This window comes from Adiantum capillus-veneris, chromosome 24 (assembly GCF_014529385.1).
Source record: "Adiantum capillus-veneris isolate H3 chromosome 24, ASM1452938v2, whole genome shotgun sequence".
Lineage (NCBI taxonomy): Eukaryota > Viridiplantae > Streptophyta > Polypodiopsida > Polypodiales > Pteridaceae > Adiantum > Adiantum capillus-veneris.
Window position 1 is genome coordinate 137,955,653 of NC_140954.1, and position 26,656 is coordinate 137,982,308.

A 26,656-nucleotide genomic window follows, 5' to 3' on the forward strand; every position below is an offset into this window, starting at 1 on the left:
TGAATTGGCAATCTCAGATTGCCCGTCAGTCTGCGGGTGGAACGATGACGAGAACTGCAACCGCGTGCCAATGTTCTCCCAAATTGCCTCCCAAAACAAACTCGTAAATCTAGGGTCCCTGTCGGAGACAATCGTCTCAGACATGCCATGTAATCTGAAGATCTGGGCCACAAACAGTCTCGCTAAGTGATCCGGCTTGATTGTCTTCTTCACTGGAATGAAATGAGCATGTTTGCTAAATCTGTCAATAACAGTCCAGATACCATCGTGACCGCTCTGTGTTCTCGGGAGATCAAAAATGAAATCCATTGCAATACTTTCCCAGGGGCGGGTGGGTATGGGTAAAGGCTATAACAATCCATGTGCTTTATGCCTGTCAAACTTGACCTTCTGGCATTCTAAGCAACTGCGCACAAACTCTTCCACATCCTTTTTGAGTCTCCGCCAAAAGAAGTATCTCTCTACCCCTTTCATGGTGGTAGCAATGCCGTGCTGACGCGTAAAAGGTGGACAGCGGCATTCAATCAAAACCTTTTCCCTCAACGGCTGTGTAACGCACAACATGGTTTTTCTCATCAAGTAGCCATCCCGAATGGAATATCCCGCTACTGTCTCCCCATCCCGTATCCGTGTGAAAACGTCTACAAATTCTGTATCTGTGGCATACTGGTCGACCATATCCTCGAAGCTTCTATGATGTATCGCCGAAATAGCCAGAACCAACGGCTTCCGAGACAAAGCATCTGCCACTACATTCTTCTGTCTCTGAACATGGAAAATCTGGAAGTGAAACTGTGACAAGATGTTCGCCCACCGCATCTGCTTTTCCGAAAGCTGCTTCTGTGACAAGAAGTAGCGCAAACTCTGATGGTCTGTAAAGATAGTAAAATCCGCTCCGAGTAGGTAATGCCGCCACTGAGTAAGAGCATGGATAACCGCCAAAAGCTCTTTCTCATAAATCTGTGTTGTCATTTCTGGCCTTGAGAACAATCGGCTCTCGTAAGCAATGACATGGCCTTCTTGCATTAAGACCGCACCCAGACTACGACCACAAGCATCACAATATACTTCAAATGACTTCTGCAAGTCCGGCACAGTCAAAACTGGACCCGTAGTCAATTTCTCTTTCAATGTCCGAAAGGCAGTCACCTCTGTGGGTCACCACGAGAAAGGGACTCCTTTTTGTGTCAAGATATGCAAAGGGGAAGCAACCTCTGCAAACTTTCGAATGAACCGCCTGTAGTACGAACATAATCCCAAGAAGCTTCTAACTTCATGGACATTCTTTAAATCGGGCCAATCACGGATAGTCTCTATCTTGGCCGGATCCATTTGCACTCCTGCTGCTGAGACAATGTGTCCCAAAAAGTACATCTCTAGTAGGAAAAATTCACTTTTCTTTGCATTAATCACTAACTTGTGATCTCATAATGCCTGAAATACTTGAAGCAGATGAACTCTGTGTTCTGCCTCATTCTTGGAGAAAACAATGATATCGTCAAAGAAAGTGCCAACAAATAGCCTGTACTCTCGAAAAATTTTGTCCATCATCCAGTTAAATGTCACAAGAGCATTGGTCAAGCCAAAAGGCATCACCAAAAACTCAAATAACCCAAAAGTCATCCGAAAAGCTGTCTTGTAGACGTCCCCCGATGCGATTCTGATATGATGATATCCACTCTTCAAATCAATCCTGCTAAAGCACGAGGATCCCTGTAATCGGTTGAGTATATCATCGATCCTAGGAATCGGAAATCTATTCTTGATGGTGATTTTGTTGAGAGCTCTATAATCGATGCACATTTTCCAAGATCCATCTTTCTTCAAAACCAACAACACTGGAGAGCAATATGGTGAAGTACTAGGTTGGACAAGACTCTTTTCCAAGAGGTCTTTCACTTGGTTCATAATCTCTTCATTTTGTGCTCGGCTCACACGGTAAGGTGGCCGGTTCGGTGGTGTGTTTCCAGGTATCAGATCAATGGTATGATCTTCAGGACGAGCAGGTGGTAACTCACCTGGTAGGCCCTCTAAGAAGCAATCGGCGTGAGAGTGGAGAAAATGTTGGCGTTCTTTATCAAGTTTAGACATATTTGTCCTATCCTTATCGCTCAATTCTTTCATAAAGATCGAGTAAACAAGCAGACCGGATTTCATTAATTTAGAAATAGCCGAAGCCGATACAATAGGGACAGACTCGCCCTTCGGTTTAATATCAAGTACAATGGTTTTGCCCTTCTCTTTAGTCAATGTCGCTTTCCTCGCCCGATAATCGACCACGGCGTTGTTCTTGTGGTACCAGGGAATCCCTAAGAGAACATCACAACCTTCCAAAGACATTATGAAAAAGTCTTCATGCCCCAAATACCCCTGACAATGCAACCAAAGTTTGCCAATGACAGGTGTAATGGCTACGTCCCTGCCGGGTGCCACTAGAACTGCCTCTGCAAGTGGTCCCATCCGATCGGGAGTGATCTCGAGCCGCGCCGCCAATTCCGGTGAAATGAAGTTGGCCTTGGCTCCTCCATCAAAGAAGATCAGGGCCTCTTGGTCTTTCACTTTGCCCCAAGCTCGACAAAGTTCTGTACTCTCGTCCATGGTGTTGGGATCGGTACCCACACAATCTGGAACCAGTCCTGTTATCATCTTGCCTTTTCTTCCACGTTCCTCAGCTGCTCTTGAACTCTCAGGCCTGTCGTCGTCCTTGTCATTCAGTTCTTTCTGTGCCTTTAGGGCACGGGGCACTCCGCAGAGATATGTCCATGTTCCCCGCATCCAAAGCACTTCCCCTCTCTGATAAAGCGAGCTCTCTCCTGAGGAGTAAGCTTAGGTCGTGCATCCTTCCTTTCTGGGTTGCTCTTTCTCTTTCTACTTTCATTCGCTGAAGTCTGTTCGGCTCGTTGTGTCATGACCTCATCGGTGAGGCAGGTCAGACTGCCAAAGTGAATGGCAAAGCCCCATTTCGCATGACTCATCAACTCCTGAATAGAAGCTGATTTTTGTTCCAAGCAGTGATCTCGGATCTCTATAGGTAGACCCAAGGTAAACCGCTCAATCTGTTCTCTGAACGAGATCTTCTTGAATGAAGAGACGGGTAGAAAAGAGCTCTAGAATCTCTCGCAATAAGCATCCACTGTATCTCGCTTGGTCATCCGAAGATGGTTCCAAGCAGCTCGTATATCGCGTTCATACTCTTGAGTCAACCAAGAAGAAATAAAAAGCTTCTTAAATTTCAGCCATTTAACTAGCGCAGTCTTGTTTAAAAGAAGCGTGGACCACCAAGTTCGAGCATTCCCCTTAAAATAAGAGGCAGCTCTCCGAATCTTGGAGTGCTCTGAGTAGCGTCCTCCCGTGAAAGCGATGTCAAACTGCCGTATAAAAGACAAAGCCTTTGAAGCCTCTTTATATCCTGAAAAAGTGTCAAATTTGATCGACTGTCCATCTTCCTAAACTCTCGGACTTTCTTGCTTTTATCTTCCAGAAAGTCATACTGGTTGGCTTTATAAAAATTCTTCTTGTTCGCATAAAAGTTTCCGTCATCAGAGTCTGAACTGTCTGTAGACGAGTCCTCTGTAGAACTGTCACTCATTGGGCAAGATTTAGACTTTTTTGCCTTTTTCTTGCCCTTTCGGAAGCGTTATTTCTTGCTTCGCTTTTTGCCTTTTCTGTCTTCTTCGCTTGAATCTGAAGAGCTAGAAGAACTGTCAAAAGAAGAAGAAGATGAAGAATTGGGTACTCCTTCAAATCGAACACGCTTCTTTTGTTTCTTTGCTTTGTGAAATGTCGACTGACGACCCAAATATCCCGGGAAATTAGTGCCTTTCTTCTGCTTTTTGCCGTGCTTTTTAGCTTTGTTCTGCACGTCAAAAAGCTGAGCAATCCGTGCATCAACCACCTCTTCTAATTCCTCCTCTGAATATTTCTTGTGAGCAGAAGGTTTCTTGAGAGCGGGTTTCGAGGATGGTGTTGTGGTTTTCTGCCACTGCTCGTACACTTCTTGGAAAGAAGTCTCGCTCATGTATTTTGCCAATTTCGGGTCCTTTGCAAAACTAAGCATCATCTTTGTCGCATCGCAAATCAATTGACGATGCTTCATCTCTCGATGCTCCGCCTAAGTAGGCCGAGGCAGGCCATACTCTCTGCCAAAATCTTCGTTGTGATCCATGCCCACATCTCCGGATGCAGAGGGAGTCGACTGATCCTTGCATAAAGCCATAGGTGCCACGGAAAAAAAAAATGGGATCGGATTTCCCGTAGAAGAGAAATCGACCGTGCTCTGATACCACTGTAACAGACTTGGACACTCCAAGTCAAGAATCAATCACGACAGCACCAAATAACCACTTCAAAACAATTCACAGTTCACAATAGATTTGCATTGGCCCAACAGAGTTCCGTGCCTAGAGATATTGGCCCCAAAGACTGACGCCCCTTTCGGTATTTCTTTATGTATTAATCAGTGTTCAAAGTACAAGAGTGGTTCGGGTCTCACTCTCAGACTCTGCATCCAGATGCTCTGCAGAGTGTGAGCCCTCATCACTTATTTATTGTTTACAAGGGATGCCAAAAGCAGAGCCCCAAAAGCTTCATATCAAAAGCAAAGTCTCTCTCTCTCTCTCTCACAAGCTCTCTTGAGCTTTTGTCAATAAAGCAAAAAGTATTCTCTCTCTCTCTCTTTCTTCAATTGCGTATAGAAAAGAAGTTTCTGCCGCCAAAAGCAATCTCACTCTCAATGCAACATGCGCCGCAATTTACGGAAATCTTGCCACGTCATCATCACCGAATTCTGTCTACTGCCCTTTTTGGGGTTAGGGTCTGCTGTTTTTAGGGTTTCTGGAAGATTTTAGGGTTTGTAGGTTTTAGGGTTAGGGTTTTTGTAGCGCGGATAGTGTGTCGTGCTCTCTACAGCGGGTGCTCCTCAGTACAATGTGCGTGACAATCTCACTCAAACAGATTGAAAACAAAGGAACAAATAGACAACAACAACAGACCACAACATATGACTCGACTATCTCAAAGAACTGATACAAACACTGGCGTGGCAGCACACTCAACTCCAGCCCAAGACTCACAGGTACAAAGGGGTGTCAAGGCTCAGATGTGTAGGGATGGTGAAGCAGTGCTGTGTATAGACTCGCTATCCTAGACGACGACGTTGGACCATATATCTAGAAGATAATCCGATGACCCAACAATTGCTACTCATATGTACAATCATAAAGAGCCACCAACGGCTCATAAATGTCAGCCATCTAAATCTATCCCCAACTGAGTGGTAACTGAGTGGTGGTGACCTGCCACGATGTCCACTAGACCACCATCCGTATACCCTGCCACGTGTCATTGCCCAGTCAAGAGAGTCCGTCCAGTCCAATGTGAACCAGCCTTGGCCAACTGTACTAACTGTGTGTCCTGTGAAAGTGACACTGTAGCCTGCTACTACAGGTTGCCCGCCACAAAACCGCTCACCGTCTCAGTGAGAGGAAGACTGAAAAACTGTGAAAGAAAACCACTAGATACTGCATATGTACAATGGTGAGCTCCTGAATCTGTCATCCAAGAGATAGAGCTGCGGCCACTGCTGCACCTGAAGTATCAGCCTCTGGAGGTGGAGCCATCAGATCGATGGGAAACTCCGGACTCTATGAGTGCTATCCACAAACCGACTCTCAGCGAAAGGAGCAGCCACCTATTGCTCGGCGGATGGGAGTACCTGGCTTAAAGTGTATTGAGGCCGCTGACTCGCACACCCATGTCGATGTGCGCCTGCGAAGCCGTCACAAGGAGCCGTTTGTGAGGATGACATGTGCAATAAGGAGCCAAAGGTGCCAAGCTGCTGAAATCCCTAAGGGTAGTAGTCAAACTGCTACTCTGAACTTTGAAGGTGCACCTCCCCCAAATTGTCGATGACTGTACTCACCATATCCCATAGACGTCTATACTGATCTAGCTGGACGAACCCACCCGTACCCCATGGTAGCTTGAGGCTGCTGCTAAAACTGCATGTCCCCTTGGACTAGCATGTCCCGAAATCCTTGCATTTGAGCTTTGAGATCATCAATTATCTGTGACTTTACGTACAGAGCCTGACGCAAGGCAAAAATGGTAGCATCTCTATCATCAATGGCACTCTCTGCAACTCTCAAGTAGCCCTCCATGGCCGCATATGTGGCCGAGTGCTTCTGGTGGGTGACTGCTAATTTCTTTGCACCAAGTTCAATCATTGCAATGACATTTCTTGACTCCTGCAGGTTTTCTTTAGAGATTTTGAACAACGAAGTAGAGTCACCTCCAGTAGAAGAAGAAGTAGTAGCACCTGGAGGTGTAGAGTGCCCACGAGGTACTCAAGTCGATGTCGGGGTGACAGTAGTAGCAGGGTGTCCAAGAGGCACTGCAGTGGTCAGGGTGACAATGGTAGCAGGTTCAATGGGTGAGCTGGAGATGGGAAAGAATGACGAGGGTACCATAGGTGCCGCCGAGAATGGTGTGGTAACAGTGGCATTAGTATAGATGGGAGCAGTGGAGAGAGATACCTGTGGAAGAGAGACCGCCTCAGTAACAGGAGTGGGCGTACCAAGAACAGCGGAGCTCACAACGGCCTCCGGCACTGTAGAGACTGTAGAGACGGGGATGGAGGTAGAAGAAAAAATTCGTGGAGGAATTGTCACCCTAGTCTGACTCTCTGAAAATGGCAGAGGTCATAGTGTCTCTGCCGTATCTTTGACCACTTTGACTCTTTTCTTTTGTTTCTTCTTCTGATCATCTGTGCCGAGAGACTTCCTTTTTACCTGCAGTGGCACTACTGTATCCTCATCCACTTCCAGAAGGTTGGTTGATACAGATGTTGATTACCCAAGCCAACAATGGCGCGGCAAAACATTGGAAGCTGGATTGAGGTGACTGCACTTGTGCTCTAAACCTTTTCGCCCTTGTCTGCAATGATGTAAAGAGGATCTGATGAAACCGACAAGGTATGTTCTTTATTAAGCAGTAAAGACCATCACGTAGTGGGAACGTGATAGGTACTTCTACTTTCCCCTTTGGTCCTTGCGCATCTCTCACTAAAAAATAATATCTGAAAACTGCTAAGAAAGCTTTGTGATGCTGCAGATCAAGATGATCGGGTTCGAACAATGCCTTACATGCCTTTATGGTATCAGCATTGGAGAGCTTTGAGTAGGACCTAGTACTAGGCTGCAAGGAGGGAAAGTTGGTCATCCCCATTGCATGTCCTAGACGCACAGCTGTCAAAGTGTGCCCTCTGACTTAAGGAAAAAATTTCAACATCTGATGAACCATGCTGACAGGTATGTCATCAGGAAGAATAGCTTCAACTAGCGATTTGATACCCAAGTTATCCAATTAGTCATGTGAGAGAATATCTATAAGAGATGGTTTGTGCTGCTGCATGTGAAAATTTAGTGAAAACTTTGATTTTGTGTTTTGTTTTTTCAGGCCTCACAACCTCATGACTGATCATATGACTCATGACTTTTCTTTTTCCTTTTGGATCTTTCTCTTTATCACTTGAGCTACCGTTGTCGGAGGCGCTACCACTATCCGAGGCTGAGCTGGAATCTGCCTCTGATGCGGAGGCCCTGTAACTTTCGTCAAATGGAGCACTAGACGTCATGTCCGTGACCCCATGACTGCTAGGTTCTGCTTCCTCTTCAGTTTCATAAATTGCCTCCCTATGTGGTTAAGGCTTTTTTCTCGGCAACAATTTTTTGCCTCCTGTCATAGCCACTGATTGCTGACTGTACACACTACTGTAGTGTCCTTTATAAAATCCAACAGCTTATAGCAAACTTATTGCAGAGTAGATTCTGTAAGGTCCCCAAGAGCATACATAGAAAATATCCCCAACTCATACATTTCTCAGCACATCACTGTGTGTCTCATACTCAACTGCAACTCTGTCCCAAATACAATTGCAACTCTACAAACAGCACTATCCCGATCTGTGCTTCTGAGAAACTAGCAGGGTGAAAATCGGAGAGAGGCCGAGGATTTAGGATCAACTAAGCGAGACAGCCAACTGATCATACAAATGTTGACAGTACGGTATAGACAGGTTGTTGCTTGAATAGGTCGAGAGATGAGCTGCTTGGATAGGCCCAGAGAGGAGACAGGCGGCGGACGATGTTGGTCAGCGGTGAGGGAAAATACTTACGGGCGAGGGCAAGAGAGGGACATGAAGATCTGATCGCGGGCAAGGGGTTATATGGGGGGGGGGGGGGGGGGGGGGGGGGGGGGATAGGGCGAGGGGTCGATAGGGGAGCGAGGGGCCGATAGGGGTTGGGTAGGGGCGAGGGGTCGATAGGAGGGCGAGGGATCGATAGGGGGCGAGGAGCGAGGTGTAGAGAGGGGGGCAAGGGTTGGGTAGGGGTATCCAGGTAAGATAGGGGCGAGGTCTAGATTAGGGGGCAAGGGGGTGGGTAGGTTGGGTAGGGGCGAGGGGGTGTGGTTAGTGGCGAGGGTAGCAGAGGTAGGTGCAAGAGGGGGTTTAGAGGTAGGGGAGAGGGGGTTCTTTAGAGGGAGAATTAGTGAGTAGGGACGAGGGAGAAATTAGATGGAATTGGTAGGGTGATTAGCAGCAAAGAAGATAAATGGTGCAAGCAAAGTAAGGAAGATAAACAGAAGATAAGTAGTGCATCAGAGAGAAAGGAGAGAATTTAAGTTGTAGTGTGAAGGAGAAAAAGGAACAAGGGAGATAACAAAAGTTGTTTAGTACTGCCAGCATCAAAATTTGCATAAAATTTGTATGCTCCTATAACTAGGATCTGGCAATCAGAAAGGCCAGAGCAACCCTTCACAACTGCTAGCAAACTTGAATGTAAGTGTAAGAGAGAGGGAAAGAGCAATGAACTAGTTTGGCAGCAGTGAAGCTACGAAAGAGGTCGCACCAAAAAGACAAGGAACTAGATGTGTATGTGTGAGAGCTTACCACAAGAGAGAGGGGAAAGGAGATACAGCAGATTAGGTTTGAACGTGTTAGAAAACATACCAAAATCAAAGATCTATCGACGACAGCTAAAACTGGGACCTTCAACAAATCAATGAGGAGAGAGAGGTAGTAGAAACAACCAGAGCAATAAGGTTGGATCATAGCAGACTCCAAATAGCCCAATTCTATCATTGAGAGGAGAGCAGAACTTATACACTCAGTCAAACGAGGAGAATTTTAAAGATAACACCGATTACAAATTAGAGGCGACTGACATGAGGAAGACTTGCGAATAGGCAAAAGGGAAAGCCAGAGAGAGCTGAGGACGATACAGTCATAAGGTTGTTGGTGGGATGGATAAAATACCCAGATTTCTAAGATCAGGGAAGTGAGTGATAGCACTTAATTCTTGATCCATTTACCAATGGCAAAGGAACACCTGCCAGAGTGACTAACTGGACAACCCCTGTGGCAAAATCTCTTGTACCATGAATGGCCCTTGCCAGGCTAGGACCAGCTTCTTGGCTTTTTTCAGATACTTCGCTTGATAGAGTAGAACCAGGGAACCCTGCGTTATTTTCGGCTTTTGGAGATGGCGATCATGCCACGCTTTGCGACGAAGTTGCTCGGCTTGGAGAGCATGTGAAGCTAACATCTTGCTTTCTTCTAACATTGAGAGACGAGAGAGGTTTGCGGAAGCAATCCCCGCTGTGACACGAACACTTTCAACTCTTGCTGAACCTGAGTTAAACTCATATGGTGCAATTGCTTCTAGACCAAAAGCTAGCTGGAACGGGGTGTAGTTGGTGGTTGCCTTGAAGGAGGTACGATAAGCCCAAACTGTGCCGAGGATAGCCTGAGCCCAAGATGTTGGATGCAGGTGACAAGCTTTCTTGAGAAGCGCAATTAGCACTTTGTTAGTGCTCTCAGCTTGCCCATTTGCTCTAGGATAGTAAGAGCAAGACTTGCGATGAAAAATCTTGTAGTTTGTGAGGAGTGTGGAGATCGGGTTATACAAATTGGCGAGCGAGAAATTCTAAGCAACAAAATAATCGAGCAAGTCCCTTCATCAACTAGCCTATCCCTATCACAAATCTTCCCATGTTCAAGCGTTCAATGTGATTACCAATTGCTAGCTATTTGGGAGCTCTGAAGAATTTCTAAGCTAGAAACACTATTGTCACTCTACTTATAAACAAAATCATCGAGAAAGAAGACAAGTTGTTGCATTCATAACATCAAAAAGTTCATCACATTAAAGAGAGAAATCTATTCAATGGAACATGTCCCAACCCTTCAATCATGGAACAAACAAAAAAAGCCCAGCTTGCTGCAAGTGTTGAAACCATTCCGTGTTAGTGTGGGAGTACTGTTACGACAGAGCCGTCGATGCGTGTGATAAGTTGAAGGCACCTATGTCTATTGTTTTAGCATTTTCCATATGTATTATCTGCTTGGAATACATTTCCATTTATAGTCTCCAAAATTCTTCCAAGGCCACTTTCCCAACCTATCAAATGACTCCCAAGTGCTTACAACATAGTGTTCTATAGTGGTCTATACCATTAGCGTCGGGCTCTAGCATTCACTCTCCTATAGGTATAAATTCATCAAAGTGTTAAAAGGTACCTCAAAGTAGAAGGTGTGCAACCCCAACCAAGGGCCTAAGCATTAGTGAGAAAAAACTTAATCAATTAGTAGTTGAGAGTACCTAGCATTTGAGAGCTTTCCTTATCGTTTGCGGACAAACTGGATTAAATAAGTTTATGAGAGCCCCATCCCGCCCAAGTGCCCATCAATTTTTGTAGGAGCTATGGGGGTTGAGCATTGCGGTCTCGTGGAGTGCGTGCAATGGTTATGAGGGCTTGTTGAAGCACTACAATCGCCATAAAGTTTGCGAAAATAAGCAAAACATTAATACTCCACAATGCTTCACAAAAGACGTTGCAAAACTGGCTATATTTGAGCGTCTCCCAACATCCCAAGCCTCTTTTACAGAGCATGGCTTTCATGTCCTGCAGCTAGTGTTCAAGAAAAATGTGTCTTACCTTAATATCATGCCGGTTTCAATTTTCGAAATGTTTGTTGATGGGGCAAGGAAAAGGATAAAATCCACCTCAAAATAGAGAAAAATACTCTAAATGTTTGAAAAATAAAACTTCCTCTTGCAAAATCCAAGGAAAGGAACTTTGTATGTTTCAAAAAATGCTTTTCCCAAACATTGCCTACATGGGATGCAGCTCTAAGTTTAATGACTTCTTAAGCTACCATATCATTTTAACGCTTTTTTTATAAAGAAACTACCCTAGCTGCAAACGCTGCATATGGTGCCGCACGGTACAATATATCCTTGGTCTATTGTTGTAACCAATCCGCGCCGGCGCGGACTGGTTGCAGCAGTAGACAAGGGAGCTATAGAGAAAGGGGCGCTAGGAAAATTTTCTACCTTGTTTGATGCGAATCGCCTTTTGTAGCGTGACAATAGTGTTTCAATCTTTCTCATTGCAACAAGATATTTTACAGGGGCAACCAGTGCATGGCAAGGGGTAGAAAGATGTAGCACAGAAGCAGAGCAGCTTGGTTTTGTGGTGCAGCAGGCCCGAGGCAATCGCAGGGTTAAGGGCATTGTGCTAATAACACGATTTTACAGGGATAATGGCCAGACAGTCGAAGATGGTAGTACAGGGTGATGTGGTTTGAGAGTCAGTTGCAGTCGAATTCAACGCCATGATCAGTGCCAAGTCTTCCGGCATGGTGTCCGCTTCGTTCTACTCGTCAGTTCCGTGCGAGATAGTGTGGACTCCACTGTAGAGGCTTTGCTGCTGTAACCGTGAGAGCTCATCATCATCTCTTCGGCGAGAGCTGTTGTGATCACTTCTCGTATCATGTCCACCATCACCACTGCTTCAGTGTTGCCCAACCCAAACTCAGCCTCGTGCCATATGCAGAAACTGCCGGCGCCATATGCAGCATTTGCAACTAGGCATGCTACAATATTAAGAGACTACCAGCTCCATATGCAATGTTTGCAGCTAGGCATGCTACAATATATCCTTGGTCTATTGTTACAACCGGTCCGCGCCGCCGCGGACTGGTTGGAGCAGTAGACCAGGGAGGTCTAGAGAAAGGGGCCCACGCGACAGTTTGCGGCAGGGAGGGAAATAGCTTAGCATGTCATTATCATCATCCTCCTCTTGTGCCTCATAGTTGCAAAAAACGCAAAATTGCAACGACATCGACGACGTTGAGCCTCCACCAGCAGTCGGTGGCCAAATGATGGCGACGAAGCTTGAGAAACACCTCGGAAGCGGGCATTGGTGCATGTCCAAGAGGTCGTCTTCCCAGAGGCTGATTTTCTTGTCTTTGGAGGTGAGCTTCTTTGTCACATGACACATCCCAACCCTATGTGTCCGTGGACAAGCTACACCACAACAGGGTTCAGTCAAGTTTAGATTAGCAGTGATCTGGCACTTCTGTGAGTATTCGTAGACCGTGCATGCCCAGTCACTTAGCATAGATGCATATCCTCCGGTTGCACACGATCATCGGAATTCCCATCAGAATCCATTAGCATCAGTTAGGGGAATTTTCCAGTGCATTTAGCCTATTTTTCTATTTATTGGTTATGTTCACTTATTATTTTCAAGTGACTTTCCACAAAAGTAGGTAGGGCAATTTTGCTAAGTTAATATATAAGCAAACCCAAGTTAGCACTTTGTGGCAGAAGAGGCAGCAGGAGCTTCCCGCTCAACAGGCAACTTCTCACCAGTACCCCTCAAGGACCCCTAGCGTTTTCTGTTCCCAACAGTAAAACCTCATCCCTGGCGTTTTCCTCACTGGTAGTCATCGCCATCAACCTCGACACCCTATCGTTAGCAGGTTGTTGCCATCGCCAGGATTCATCAAGCATTAGCGTTTTCCCCACAGTTCAGCCATTCAGCGTTTTTGCTTTGAAGATGCAGATCAACCTAGATTTTTTGACAAGAGACATATCCAGCCAGCGTTTTTGTTTTCAGCCCTAAACTGCATCAAACCACAGCGTTTTCAGCCTTATGCACAGTAGAAGAACCACCCCAAGACGGTTGCAGATGCTCCCCCATTTTCAGCCATCAAAACGCAGCCAAAACAGTCATTTTCAGCCACCGAAACAGTCCCGAAAAACGGCAGATAGAAGACTACAGATTTCAGCCATCGAGTCGTCGTCGTCATCGCCGTCGTCGTCATCGGCATAGTCCCATTGCATCAGTCCATTGCATTCGCATTGTACACCTTTGTGCAATCAAAGTAGACCACTCTCACCGACGAGAGTGGGGCCTTCGGAGGAGGGTTTTACAACCTCTCGGGTGTCGTATCTCTTCTCTCTCCTTCTCTCAGTCTCATTCACTTGCACACACAATATCCACTCACTTTGTTCGTGATCACAGCACTTTCTATAAGACAGAAAGCTCTCTCTTTCCCTAAGAACTAAAAGGAACCTTGAGCAATAAAGATCACTAATCTTGAGAAAATACAACATTCATTCTGCTGCACCTTACATTCTTGCTAAAATGGTAGCCATTGACACGGCAGCAATATTGGGAGGCTCTTGATGCGGGTGGAAGAAAGACTTACCTGCTGCGAGCTCACACGGCCTCATCATTGTCTGCTCCTTCAGAATGCAGAAAACCTTGCCCTCAACTCCTTCCGCCTTGTTTGATGCGAATCATTATTTGTGTGTGTGTGTGTGTGTGTGTGTGTGTGTGTGTGTGTGTGTGTGTGTGTGTGTGAGAGAGAGAGAGAGAGAGAGAGAGAGAGAAGGTGGGCTGGACATTGCAACCTCAACACAGAGAGTTGAATTGAAAGTGGCAATGAGTCGCCAAGGTTGTGTTGGTGCAGTTAACAGGGTGCTTGGTAAGATGGAAGGGTAGATACGTACTGTGAAATGGAACTTCAAGCTAGAGGATGTTCTTTCTACTGTTTCCAAAACTGGAAAAGCTACATCATTTTGGTCGAGTGAAGGAAGTACATCATCGTAGTTTCATTTGTAAATTGATTTTTGGCTATTGTGACATGAGCTACGCTCACGAAGTGGTTGGTGATTTAGAAAAGGAGCTCTTGCATACTAGATGACATTCATGTCTGATCTTATTCCATCTTGCCAACTTGTGCACCATGGTATGATTAATAATATCACTATCCTATATGGCACTAATTTGTGGCCTTTTACATTTCAATCGTTTTTCACATCACGTTGTGGTCCAGATCTTGTATGGTTCTTTGAATCATCTTACCTGCTATCCCCTCAAACCAGTGAAGAATTAGATTTTTGGATAGGCAAAAAAAAAAAAGACAGAGAGAGAGAGAGAGATGGAGGGAGGGAGTTTTCTCCAACAGTAACCCTCACAGAGAGTGAGACACTCACAGAGAGAAATGAAATGAAATGATATATTAACGTCTTCAAAAGGCCAAAATGACCTATGAGACCATCAGATACAAAGTGGTGAATCTAATACAATGTCTGAAGTACAAGTACAAAAGTACTGAAAGTAAAAATGAAAATTGAAATGAAGTGTGAAATGTGAGATGTGAAAATGTAGAATAGGCCCTCAATGACAATCTGGGTGTCGTGCTAGAATGCCTCTGATCCTTTGCTGGAGTCTCCGTCGATGTAGTGTGCTCCTATGTCTCGGTCGTGGTCGTCTTGATCTCCCGAGCTCAATCGCCCTGTCAATGAGGATGCCTCTGGTATGAATGCGGGTACAACCCTGTGCTGGTGGTTGGTCTCTTGGCTCCCTCGATCCAAAGGAATCTGTGATCCGTCTCTGTGACTGTCGTACTCCATGTCTCCCCAACAGACTGTCTCTATGTCGGTGTAGCTCAAGTAGATATAAGCCAAGGCATCTCTGGTCCTGATACCTCATGACTCTATCTAGGGGTCCAAAACCCTCCCTGAATAAGCAATGGAAGCGCCCTCGTATCTCATAATACACAGTGCAGTGGCATATGTAGTGTAGCTCTGTCTCTGGCTCTCTACCGCATAGTTGACATATCCTAGACTCTGGTGGTATCCCTCTGAATCTACCCGTCTCAATCTCCAGCTGGTGTGAGGATGTGCGAATCTGACTAATAGCACATCGCAGACCATGAGATAAATGAGTGTCCATGTAGTTCAGACGAGTCACAAACCCATCCCCTGAAAGTTGGAGAAGGTGCTCTTTGTAGAAAGCCATCTTCGTGCCCAACTCCTGTATCGGCTCTACCCATGTCCTCCTGGTGTCCAACTGTATAAGATCCTGACAAATGAGTCTAGTGATCTCCGTCCGTGTGACTGGCAGGGAGGGTGCATCCAAGGAATACTGAAAGGGAGGCAATCTATCCATGCTGAGACCATGCCTCTGAAACCATGAGGTCGTCTGTGCATACCAACATGATGCATCTCCCTGCATCGCTAACTGTCTAGAGGACTCAAGAGCCAGTCTAGTATATCTGCCTCTATGTGTATCCCATAGACTGTGCATAAAGGGCACTGATCTGGTAAGAGCCTCAATCTCTATAGGAGGGGCGGCTACCTCCGCTCAAATAATCGCATGTGGTACAGAGGCCTTGGCTCTAATCATCAGGGATATCATAAATACCAAGGGTCTCTCCATGTTCCTACAACTGTCATGATTCACAGATGGTCCCCAAACTTGGACCCCATAAAGCATAGCTGAAGCAACCAAAGCATCAAAGAGCCATAGTTTTGTTCGTGGTTCTTGAAACTGAACCTGCGAACACATCCTCTCTAGCCCTCCTAACGCCGCATAGGCTCTGGATAGTCTAGTCTCTGCTGCTCTCCTCAAGGTAAACCTCGGTCCCGTGAATACCACCCCCAGATATGTATATTCATCTGTGTACTCCACAGTGTCCTGGCCATATACGAGTGTAGGTGCCGATCTCTTGACCCACTGTGGTGTGGTGTTAAACACCATAACCTTGGTTTTACCAAGGTTCACAGAACAGTCCACTATCCTCTGCAAAGTTGTGCAATGCATCCAAATGTCTTTGCATGCCCTCTGGCGACTCTGACACTAACACAATATCATCAGCATATAATAATAAAGGGATCCATGTCCCTGCCAGCTGAGCGCCTCTGTCACCCTCTCTGTCAATGTAGTCAAAGACCTCATCTACATACATACCAAAAAGTGTAGGGGACAAAGGACACCCCTATTTCACTCCAATAGTGGAATGAACAATGTCAGAAATCCCCTCCGGAGTGCGTACCTGGCCAGTCACTGAGCTGTATAAAGCCATGATCCCCCATATGATCTCTGTGGGTACTCCCAACTTCAGTAGCCTGTGCATCAATCTGGCCCTCGGCACTGTGTCAAATGCCTTGCGGAAGTCCACAAAGCAACAATACATCCGTCTCCCATGTGCCCGACCCTCCTCAATAATGGCTCTGAGTGTAAGAATATGGTCCAAAGTGGAGAAACCCCTCCTGAATCCAACCTGACCTACTGCTCGTATGCCCTCATTTTCTGCCCATTTACTCAGTTGCTGTTCAAGAATGGATGCATACAACCGTGCCAATGTGTGCCCTATCATAATAGTACGGTAGTTCCCTGGTACCGTGGGGTCCCCTGCCTTGAAAAGAGGTACAATAGTAGATAATCTCCAGGACTCTGGCAGTCCATCACACATGACACGGTTAAACAACCGCGCAAGAACCTCTAACAGTAAATCTCTAGCATGTATCAAGTACTCTGCCACCAAACCATCATGATCATATGCTCTCCTAGTCCTCATCCTGTCAATGGCGTTCTTCACCATCTCAGTGGTAAAGAAGGTACTAGTGGCTGGACATGGCTCTAGAGGGTCTGGTAATGGTGGTTGCCCAGGTACTGTATATAATGATGCTGCATATTGACACCAAATCTCGGGAGAGGTAATCACTAGAGGAGGTGAGTGCTCATGGAAGAGACGCCAGGCCTCACCTAAATCTCGGCTCAAAAAGAGCTGATACAAATCACGTTCCATCTGGGCTAAAAAGGCCCGCTTCTTCCGTCGCACTAAACGCCGAAGGGCAATCCGAGATTGTCTATATGTAATGACTCCAAGTATAAGCTCGCTCTGAATCTGAACTCTCATCTCTCTGCACTCCTCATCATACCAACTATTCTGAGGCATGTTCCCATAACGTCTTTTCTGATCTAGTTGAGTGTGTGGGTATGCCTCTACTGCTGCCCCATGCAAAATCTCCGTCAATAAAGTGGTGATCTCCTCTACTGTATATACAGGCTCGGCTGCCCCCATCCGTCTGTAAATCTCTTCCACATAGACTGAATCCGTCTCTCGTGTAAAAGTATACCGTGTGTGTGCAATCCTCCGTGGTGTCTGAGAGACACTATACTAGAAAGAGACTGAAAAAGTCAGGAAAGCATGGTCCACTGCTACTCCAACAGGCCTAGGGCCCACACTGAGATCTTGAATATGAGAGATGAAGCTCGGTGAAGTCATGACATAGTCCACTGTACTGGCCCCATGTCTGTGTGGAAAGCATGTGAATCCCCCAGACGAAGGAAAAATCTCTAGACCATTAAGTATGGCCAGACCATGCGTAGTTGTCATCTCCATGAGATATCTCCCATACTCTGTGTGCTCTTTATCCTGTGAGTGTCTGTCAAGTCCCATCTCCGATATATCCATCTCTCTAAGCATCTCCTCCGAGGTATCATAAAATACCGTTTGGGAGTTGGCCGTCCTGGCATTAAAGTCTCCCAAGAGAATGATATCTCCATCTCTAGAGAACTCCCATATGACAACATCAAGTAAAGAGAAAGGGGATTGCCCTCTAGGTGAGGTATAGACTGATGTGCTAGGGGGAAAGTAACATATAGCAATGTATAAGAATCTGCCTGTCTCAGCTCTCAGTCTCACCCACATGTATCTCGCCTGGTCATCTCTCCAGACAATCTGTAATAGCGGCTGCAACTCTTCCTTGAATAAGACTGCTACCCCTCCTGAACCTCGACTTCCATGCTGGGATCTAGCGTCTGGCCGACAAGCTGTCTCCCATAAATAGCCAGTCACACTTGGCATCAACTGTCCAGATTTTTGATGTGTCTCCGAGTAAAAGACAATGTCTCTATTTCTGAAGCTATCTTCAAAGGCACCCACATCCAGCCTATATGAACCATTACAATTCCATGCCGCCATCCGGAGTGTGGTCCCATAAGTCTCGCACCGTCATGCTGTGCGTTTTTCCAAAACCACTACTTTCCCTCCTCTGTAAAAGGCAATTTTTCCCTTCTCCCTTGCTGCCTTGATCTCTGGCATCAACTCTTGCATATGTGCTATTTGTGCTAAAGTAAGGTCATCCCCCATAAATATTCCAGTTTTCTTAAGTGCTGGTCTCTTCTTCAGGAATACCTTCCTTGTTTCCAAAGTCGGGAAACGCAAAATAAGTGCTTTCTCTTTGACATTTCCCTTCTCATCCACTCCCTTCTTTCCTACTCTCCAAGCACCTGTGTGCATAGGTTCCGGGATGCCCATGCGCTGCAAGAGTTCCTTCACTTCGTCTTCTACATTTTCGGTGTCTTTGATACCAGTAATACGCACATGGAGGGCTCTAGTCCTCCTCTTCTGTTCCTCCTCAATGGTCATATTGATGATGGTAAAAGTCTGTGCGGCTTCTGGCATCCGGGCCTTTCCTTTCTTTGCACCTTCAATCCATTTTTCTGCTTCGTCAACTTTATCCTGTGTTTTAGAAATGCGCTCCGCCCATGAGGAAGCCTCTTTCGAGTTTAGTTCTTCCCCTTCGCGCAGAGTTTTCACATGCTCCCTAATATCTTCGAGCTCTTTTAACATCGAGGGTTGATTTCCCCCTTCCGTTTTGGGCATAATTTTGCACGCTACAAGTTCCCCTTTAAGAGATAGATAGATAGATAGATAGTTCTATTATCGTCCTGGGAGGTCAAATATGACCTATGGGACCAAATGAACATGTCACGTGGTGTGAGTGGAGTTCATAAGTGACTCTCGATGCTCAAAAATGGCTGAAATGAGCGTCGCAATAGAGAGTCCACATCGTGGTTGGGAGAGGAAGGTATGTAGGGAGAGATCATGGCTGAATATATAGGGAAAAGAGGACCTAATGTGGTCAAAAGCTGAGCACTCAAGTAGTGTGTGGTACTCACTCTCTCGCACTTAACGAGGGCATAAGGTGCAAAGTCGATGACACTCCTCGCCAGTGCCCCAACGTCCTGTCTCGCAGCGTAGAGAGTGAGAGCTAAGACGAATGGAGGCAATGGTGCGGATCGCACTCAACGGGATGGGCTCAAGGATGTAGGAATGGGTTCGGTTACCTCGTTCCGAGAAGAAGAGAGATTTGTAGTTTGGGGCAACGTGTGTGGTGTAATGGTTGAAGCGAGAACCTCCGGATTTCTCCCAAGCCGTGATACATTGGCGTTGTAAGAAGGCCTCATTAACTTGGGAGTCGATCGACGCATCCTTGACCAAGTGACATGCATCCCATCTTCCAAACCATTTCTTGATATCAAGCATCCACCCCGAACTTAGTATTTTGCTCTTGCATGTCTTTTGAACCATTTGACTTGCTTCATATGCGATTCTAGGAAGTTGATGCAAAGGGCTACGTTGTGTCTTACGCATGTACTCCACAACCCTTTGCATGCCCAAGACCTCAATGGGAAGCAATCCGGACTCAAGAAGTAAGAGCATGTAGGGTGTTTGTGTTTTGACTTGGAGAAAGTTGGTGAGAAAACGCTTTTGGACATTCTCAAACTCTTTCCAAGTAGACTTCCCGAAGCTTCCACCCCACACCTCCACTCCATAAAGAAGCACCGGTGTCACCAATGTGTCAAAGAGGTACTTTTTGAGAGCCCAACACTTGATCTCTCCTGCATTGCACATGTTCTCAAATGCATAATAGGCCCTCTTTTCGGCTTCCAAGCGACGCATTGCACAATCCTTCCATTTATGATTGGATGGAACCTCAAGCCAAGGTACTTGAAGTGATCTACCACTTCAAGTTTCTCATTGTTATATACAATGCATGGATTTTCATCATTGAGGGTCTTTACAAGCATAACCTTGGTTTTGGATCCATTCACGATCAGCCCGCTATGTAGGCAAAAGCGTTCCAAGACACTCATAAGCTTTTGTGCATCTTCTAAGGTATGTGCTAAGAGCACTACATCATCGGCATAAAGCAAAAGCATGATCACCGCATTTCCAATCTTAACCTCTTCTATGCCTTCTTGCTGCATAAAGTCAAGAACCATGCATTCCAATTCATCAATGAGCAGTCCAAAGAGGGTTGGGAAAGTGGGCATCCTTGTTTGACACCAATAGTGCTTGCAAAAAATTCTGAAATTCCATCTCCCATACGTAATCGACATATCACTTTTTGGTAGATGCGAAAGACTGCATGCATAAATTCTCTCGGCACTTGAAGGCTTTGCATACGTCTCCAAAGATTTTCTCGCGGTACCATGTCAAAAGCTTTCTTGAAATCCACAAAGCAACAATACAACTTTTTTCCTTTCAATCGAGACGCTTCCATAAGAACTCGAAGAGTGACAAGGTGATCAATAGTGCTATGATGCTTTCGAAAACCTGCTTGGCCAAGTGCACGTTTGCCATTCTTTTCAGCCCATTCACTTATCTTAATCTCCATGATACATCCAAATAACTTTGCCATTAAAGAAACAACCATTATAGTGCGATAGTTGTTCACATTGTTTACATCTTCTCCTTTGTGCAAAGGTTTGATCCAATTTACACTCCAATCATGAGGCATGCCATACTGAAGTGCAAGGTTAAACATATCGCATATCCAATATCGTGTTTTCTTGCTTGTCCATTTAATCATTTCAGCCTTGACACCTTGAAGGTCACCTGCCTTACGAGTAGCAAGTTTCTCAAGCGCGCGGCATACATCTTCAATGGTAAAGAAGGGAGACATAAACGGAAGGGAGCTACAACACTCCATCTTATCAACATTGGGTTGCTCATAGAGATTTTTACAATGCATATACATATCCTCAAGAGTCAAGTCACCAAACCTCTCAACGCGCTTGCCTTTTAGATTTTGCCAAAACTTGCCACATGCATGTGCTTTCTCTTGTGCTAAAAGAAGTTGTTTTTCGACTTCTCACCTTCTCCTCTTCTTTTGAACAAGTGCTTTGTATGTGTGTGAACATTCCAAGTAAACTTCCTTGTCTTTGATTGCATCCAATCTTAGCAAGTGTTTTCGGGCTTGACTACATTCCATGTCAAACCATTTCTTCTTAATGCTACTCTTCTTAGACCTTTTGCAAGACATGTGTTTCACCGAAAAGCATTCCTTCGCACAAGAGAAAATTACTTCTTTGAAAACTTTCCACTTGCATTCTAACGTTGGGCTCTCTTGATGCTCTATCATGCTTAACATTTGGTCCACCATATCAGCATATATAAGTGCTCGTTTGAAGTCTAGACGTTGTGAGCGGGATGAAAACACACACAGCGCCTCTATAACGACCCGACACACACTCTTGGGAAGATACACACACACACTATGGGGCACCACTCGGCTTACACAACACACCTGGCCGAGACAGGGAACACATCTCTGGAGTGAGAGGAGAGAGACTATCCACTTGCCCACTCCACACAGACACACACACACACACACACACCCAAAAAACTCAGCTCAAAAGAGGAGAATTTCTGATGTTTAGATACAATTGAGCTTGGGCCAACACCAATGGGGCAAATAGCTCACACACTATGGGTGAAAGAAACCAGATACAATCACAAACTGGAGCAGAAACTTCGCTCATAGGAGGAACTTACACAGAAAAACAGCAGGAAAAGAGTGAGGAATTTGGCAAAATGGACAGCGCCATCGCGTCCGGAACGGCCCAAAACCCCAGTCTACAATGTCAAAGTGCTCAAATCCGACCTCGGATGAGCAGTTTTCGGCCAAAACAGGCTCCAAAATGGGCAAAAACACACCTGCGGCTGTTCCTCCTCTCTTCTCCACGTTTTTTCTGGTCTTCTCTCAGTTTTTTCAGTTCCCACACTTAGCCTTATTAGTTGGGCACCCTTGGCCTTTTAGATGACCTCAAACGGACCCCGAACAGGCCAAAAACTGACCTCGCAGTGCATAGTTGTCACCTTTTTGCATCATTCGCACACCTGGCACTCAGCTTTTTTCCAATAATGCATCTCGCCACCACGTGAAGTGGCCCCAAAAAAAGGTCCTCATGATGACCTTTCTGCATAATTCTCACAAGCAAACACCCACGTTGTGTCCGTCCTCATCTGCGTGCAAATATTGACCTCGTTCGCCCTCCTGACGCCACTAGATGCCATCTGACGCACCTGCTGACCTCACGTCGTCGGCCAGCGGATAGCTTCCTCGAGAAGTTTTACGCGCTACCAACTCCTCATTATTGTATAAAAAACACACTGGTACTGGTAATAGTGAAAATCGCTGCACTATGTACATGTTGTCCTACCTGTACACATGTGGGCCCCACATAACCACCTGGCTAAGGAAAATGGGCAATCCTTTATTTGATGCACCATGCATGTATATGTACATATGCGCAATCCCTTGCTCCAAAAAACTCCTGACATAATTTGCCCATCCCCTAGCCTGCTAGATCATTCATGATCAGCAGCAGCAAAGAGAGATATGAGACTCGCCGCATCACAGGTCTCCTCATCCCTCACCAACACAGCTTGATCCACAGACAGCTCATCTTGCTCCACCATCATCAACCTGGCATGATACAACTTAAGACGCAATCCATTTACCCTTGACGTATGTAGAACACCATCCAGGTTAGCCAGCTGATATGTGCCATTTGGAAAACACTCCACTACCTTGAAAGGGCCTTCCCACTTAATCTGAAACTTCTTTTGGAAGGTGTTGTCCAGCTTACTATTGTAGCGCAAAACCAAGTCATGTTTCTTGATACCCTTACTTTTAACCTTTTCATTTATCTTTGCCAAAGCCTTATCCTGCATCTGCCCATAATGTTCCAATGCGCTCATCCTATCCAACTGGACCTCTTGTAGCTGCAAAAGCCTTTCTTTGAATGCATCACTAGGCGGCCCAAGCAACTTCTCTAACATCTTGACCGCAGGCAACTCTACCTCCACAGGCAATAGTGCTTCCTTTCCATACACCAAATGAAATGGAGTAAACCCTGTACCTGTCTTCACCGAAGTACGGTAAGCCCATAATGCACTAGGCAATTCCAAATCCCAATTCTTTCCTTGGTGCTCTGTCACTTTAGAAAGAATTTGTACCAACTCACCATTGAACCTTTCATTTAAGCCATTACACTGCGGGTAATAAGGAGTGGTATGCTGGTGCCTAATCTTCATCTTTGTGCATAAGAAGTCTAGCAGTTTAGCTCTAAATCCTGGCCCCTTATCTGAAAGTAGCTCTAATGGCACCCCAAACTTGCAACATATTTCATCATACACAAATTTTGCCACATCCTTTGCAGTGATCTGTTTTACTGCTGTAGCCTCTGCCCATCTAGAAAGATAGTCCACTGCCGTCAAAATATAGCTTTTGCCCCTGCTTGTGATAGGTAACGGGCCTATTGCATCAATCCCCCACTTTTCAAACACATCAAACGCCATAATGGTTTTTCGTAGCTCTGGCTTCAACACTCTCTTCCCAAATGCTTGACACCTATTGCAAGACCTACACCAATGGTGAACATCCTTGTGCAAACTAGGCCATACATACCCCTCTTGCAAAATCTTATGCAAGGTGATCTTTAGAGCAAAATGGCCACCACATGCGCCTTCGTGATTCTCTTCCAACACTCTGTAAAGCTCCTCCCGCCAAGGTACACGTCTCAACACGAGATCAGCCCCTTTCATGTATAAGACATCACCAATCAATTTGTACCTGTATGCTCTACGCACAAAGCCATACTTCTTAGACTTCTGAATCTCCTTTGGAATGATTCCTGTTAGCAAAAACTCCTCTTCTTGAGCCAAACTTTCCCGGCCATGATAAAGAGGTAAAGTGGTCCTCAACACAAATAGCTCCCCAATCATGCCTTGAGCTGCTTCATGTGCCTCTCCATTTAGAGCACGTTCAATGTGTCTGATACTCCATGCTTCAAACTTTTTTAACAGGCCTTTAATTCTGAAGCACATTTCCTTCAATGAGGTGTTCTTGCTCTTCCACACACCCAACACTTGCTTCACCACTAACAAGGCATCACCTTTTATGCTCAACCTTCGAACCCCATGCTTCAAACAAATGTGTAATCCGGCTTCCAATGTAGCATATTCAGCCTCATTGTTACTATGAGCATCCAATTTGAACCCTCTCTTGCATACTAGCTTCCCCTCTGGATCATAAAGTGCTATACCCCCTGAAGCTGCATCATGGCTCTTTCTGTATGAACCATCAAAGAACAACACATGTGCATTGCTGATCTGTGGCACTTCTTCAACTACCTTTCTCACCACCTCTTCTTTAACAATAAGGGGATTCTCCTTGTAGGTCAACAAATCAGCTAGGGTAGCCCTTGTACTATCTTCCACTAGAAAAGAGAACTCAAACTCTTGCAGCTCAATTACCCATTTCTTCACCACATTTGACATGTTAATACCATTAATTAACTGTGGCAAAAAGGCATAACTCGTCAAGAAAACAAAAGGCCGTGGTAGCAAGTAATGACGAAATCGTCGACAAGCAAATATTACACTAGCCATCACTAGCTCTACTTCCGATAACTTTCTCTCCGCTACCAACTTCACTCGGCTTGCACAATACACTGGCCTCATATAATGGCTGCCCTTCCCCTTTTGCAATAGCATGGCTCCAATGGCATCATCCCCTACTGATGGATTTACATAAAAAACTTTCTCCCAATCAGGAGCCTGCATGGCTGACAACCCCCCTAACACCTCTTTCACCTCTTGAAACACTTCTTCACACTTGTCATCCCATTGCAATGGATCATGCTTTGCCACTTGTTGTAATGGATAAAGAAGCTGCGAAGACAATGGAATAAACCGTGCCATGTACTTCACTTTGTGTATAAAGGTTGCCAATTGCTTCGTACTCATAGGTGATGGAAGAAGAATAATAGACTTCACCTTATCTGGATCAGCCTCAATGCCATTTTCTGACACCATATGGCCCAATAACTTCACCCTTGGCTGTGCTATATGACATTTCTTTGGATTTAATTGTCCTCCACATTCATCATATCGAGCCAATACCATCTGCAACTTCTCATGATGCTCAGCCCTACTGCTATAGACACAGAAGTCGTCCATAAAAGCCTTAACACAACTACCAATGAATGGTTCCAGCACCCAATTTGCTCTTTCTTGATAGAAAGATGGTCCATTTGACAACCCAAACGGCAACACTGTGTAGCAATAGCAGCCCCATGGCGTAATAAAAGTTGTCTTTGTGCGGTCTTTAAGAGCAATCTTCAATTGAAAATAGCCTGAAAAACCATCACACACACTGTACCTCTCATAACCTGCCACTGAATCCAAGATCTGATCGATGAATGGAAGAGGATATGGGTTCTTCTTAGTGGCTGCGTTTAAGGGTTTAAAATCCACACAAATTCTCCACTTCCCATCCTTCTTTGGACTGACTACAACTGGACTCACCCATTCTGTGGTCTCCACTGGAACTATGAACCCTGCCTTCAATAACTTGTCCACCTCTACCCGCAAGGCTTCCATTTGCTCTTGACCCATCCTTCTTAGCCTTTGCCGCACTGGCTTAGCACCTTCATTCAGCTCTATATGCATCTCTTCACCCTTGAACCCTCTGATCTCTTCATATGAAGTAATGAACAAATCAGGAAAACTAGCCAGCATATGCAAATATATATCCTTCTCCATAGCTGAGAGGTCTCCACTGATCATTTGTGTCATCAATTCCTGCTTCTTTGACAACTCAACCTTGGTTTGCATCAGCCCTTCAATCACTTCATAAGGCCCTTCACTTTCATCCTCAACTTCCTTCGCAAATGCGACTAAACCAATCTCCTGGATTTCTTTGTCCATCAAAAGAAATGCAACATCAGCATCCTCATCACTGCTGGTAGTGCTATCACTATCCTCATCTGTCACCGTGGAAGAGTTTTCATCACTAGACTCATCCTCATCTTCATAAAGCTCCTCTAATCGTTTCCTTGTGTCCATATTATAAAGCTTCTTGGTACCTGTCTTTCCATAGAGGCTAATCGTACCATGTCGCCAATCTTGAACAGCTCCCACTGCACGTAACCATGGTCTGCCCAGTATAATAGGATATGCTCCCAACCCTGCTGGCATCACATGAAAATCAACCACTGCCTTTGCATCATATGCCTCCACTTCTAAGCTCTTTACAACACCCAAGCATTTTACTTTTTGATGGTTTGCCAATCTGATCCGAAAACCTGACACCCCAGCCACTGTGAGACCCATCTTCTCAACGCATGAGTGTGTTATGACGCATATTTGGGCTCCGCCATCCACATAACCTTGTCCCAAATTTTTCCTTTTATGCCACACATCTACTATTGGACAAATGTCTGGTAGCTCGTCCATTGCCAACACCTTCACTGAACCTCTCTCTGGCTCTTTCTCCATTGGGTTAACCATCCTCTTCCACTGTCGCTTTAGCTTAGGCACCATCTCTATAAGCTGCCCAAAAGTAACATCTGCCTTCCTGCTCGTCAGATCCTC

The 26,656-nt window shown here is 45.4% G+C and overlaps 1 protein-coding gene and 1 pseudogene across 1 annotated transcript in view; one reads left to right on the plus strand and one right to left on the minus strand.

The window, feature by feature from the left end:
* The window catches only part of LOC147427224 (uncharacterized), a 97,243-nt gene that overhangs the window by 26,736 nt on the left and 43,851 nt on the right, over positions 1-26,656 (minus strand). The gene's annotated exons all lie outside the window — the stretch shown is intronic.
* LOC147427225 (copper transport protein ATX1 pseudogene) lies at positions 13,762-13,962 on the plus strand (annotated as a pseudogene).